The sequence below is a fragment of the Aegilops tauschii genome, chromosome 5, assembly GCF_002575655.3.
Source record: "Aegilops tauschii subsp. strangulata cultivar AL8/78 chromosome 5, Aet v6.0, whole genome shotgun sequence".
NCBI lineage: Eukaryota > Viridiplantae > Streptophyta > Magnoliopsida > Poales > Poaceae > Aegilops > Aegilops tauschii.
In genome coordinates, this window is record NC_053039.3 from 80,831,244 (window position 1) to 80,833,464 (window position 2,221).

The window sequence follows — 2,221 nt, forward strand, 5'->3', positions numbered from 1 at the left end:
AATTTGGATATAAGATCCCTCCAAACTATGGAAAATGTAATAAGACCAATCGATATTGACGCATCTATAGTTTCTTAGCACTATCTTCTTATTGTTAAGGGCATGTACAATGGTTGATAAGACGGTCTTATCTTAAGTCTTGCATGTAATTTAGAGATGACAAACAAAATTGTCTACAATGGGTCATCTTTTAGTCTTATCTTCAATAACTCGCTATTCTTAAAAATATGATGAGATATATTATGCTAAGAGATCATCTCTTGTCTTCTCTTAAATAAGATAAGACAAATTTTTTCTTACGAGTTCACTCTCCTTCACTTCATCATTTATCCTACGTGGAACTCCTAAGATAGCACCATTATACATGCCCTAAACAGTATATAGCTGTACACGTCCTCTTCTTATCCTAGTCTTTAGGATCTGACGCACTTTCCCTGGCTGGCGTGCCTTCAATTTAGGGAGCGTAGTTACCGGCCTCGTCTCACCGAGAGCGAGCCCATATATATCACATATATATCATGAAATACATGACATATTTAGTAGGGCAAAGATGTAGCTTATGCACCCAATTATAAAATAGATTCATCCCCATTACAATAAAGTTAGGCAAACTAAAATAGATCACGCCGTGGCCGTTGAGAAGGCTCACGACGTGTAGCACCAGCGCGTGCTTATGTGGAGGGCTCGGTCGTGAACTATACTGCTGCAGCCGCATGCCCACCTGGTGACCACGTCCTTGACGCATGCACCAGCTGGCATCCATCACCTCCAGCGAACCTCCACCGGCCGCCTGGCTTCTTTGCGATCGTGTTCATCATCCAGGAAGTAGCCATTGGCACCAAGAATCTTCACACCGTCAAGGCCTGCCATGGCAAGGCGTGAGTGCAGCAAAGACCAGAATACTGACCGAAGCAGCATTTTCGTGCGCACTTGCGTGCACGTACGGGCTTCGACGACGCTCTAGTCGGCGCGTCTGAACCTGTCAATGACGTTGGACATCTCCTCAGAGCCCTGCCTCCTCGTCGATGTCAGCCGTCGAAGCGGGCTAACCTACTGGCTGCTGCCCGCCCTTTGCATGCACGACGTCCATCACAGGCCTCCATTCCCCGACCTGCTCCGGCACCCAGATCCATGTAACATCCCTGAACAACGACTCTTGCCGCGACAGAGAAAGAAGCGCAGCCGTGAGGGAACCAGAGAGAATAGAATCCGGCAACAAAAATGCTACACGTACAGGCACATTGTACAGGTTTTTACAGGTTAACCGCAGAGCAGCAGAGCAGCGGGTTAACCACCGAGGCCGGACTGGGAATGCCAGAGGGGTGCATGTGGGTGGCAACCGTGTGGCTCAGTCGGAGAGGTCGAAAACACGGCGCTAGATGCAAACCCGGAGCGACGGAAGTCGAGGAAGACAACACCTAGCCTGAAAATCGAGTATGAATGCAACGGAGTCGAAACAATCAACACGGCCCAGAAGGAATGCCTGGGCAGAGGGCGCGGTGCCGCTGCTGCATACCAACGCGGCGATCATCCGGTGAAGCACTACTCGGCCGCGGTCCACAGATCCGCACGGCACCCTCGGCCCGTCGCTGCTGTCCCTGACTTCTGAGGCCATCCGGTGAAGCACTACTGGGCGTGCAACGCGTGACGCAGCGGTGCCGTCTGGCCCGGCTACCTGTGGCCCTGCAGGCGAGTGCGGCCACGATGCCCTCCAGCAGCACGACGTCGATGGCATTCGGCCCGGCAGCGGCTCACCCCTGCAGGCGTCCAACACGGCGCAGCGTCCATCTCAAGGCGACCGCGACGTCGACAGCCAATTAATCATACAGCAATAGGGCACTGATGCACCATGGAAAAGAGGGCTGCCGTGAAACAATGTTCGGGTAGGGGAGAAAGCGAGGCGTAGATGGAGCCTTTTATAAGTATACGTAGAGCGGTGGAGCGGCGTGTGGATGAGTTTTCTCGAGAACCATTGGTGTGGATTGGACGGGAGGATTCTGGAGATAGAACACGCGGCGGAACAAAAGGAAGTGGTGTTGCATGCGTCAAGGACGTGGTCACATCAAAATTGGCATCTGCAACTGCATGCATGCACCTGCCCGTCACATGCACAAAACGACGACGGGCACACACAAACTGACACCACCCAAATCACAACCGCCATGCGAGAAAGAAAATCACAACCGCATGCAAACTGTTCCGCAACTCCGCCGGCGAGTCC

General features: G+C 52.1%; 1 long non-coding RNA gene across 1 annotated transcript; it reads right to left on the minus strand.

The window, feature by feature from the left end:
- Positions 1–467: 467 nt before the first annotated feature.
- On the minus strand, positions 468–1,885 carry LOC120964351 (uncharacterized). The gene is made up of 3 exons (XR_012184184.1): positions 1,517–1,885; positions 945–1,423; positions 468–863 (listed from the first exon to the last, which is right to left on the minus strand). It is a non-coding gene; the product is annotated as an uncharacterized lncRNA (long non-coding RNA).
- Between the last annotated feature and the right edge of the window lie 336 nt (positions 1,886–2,221).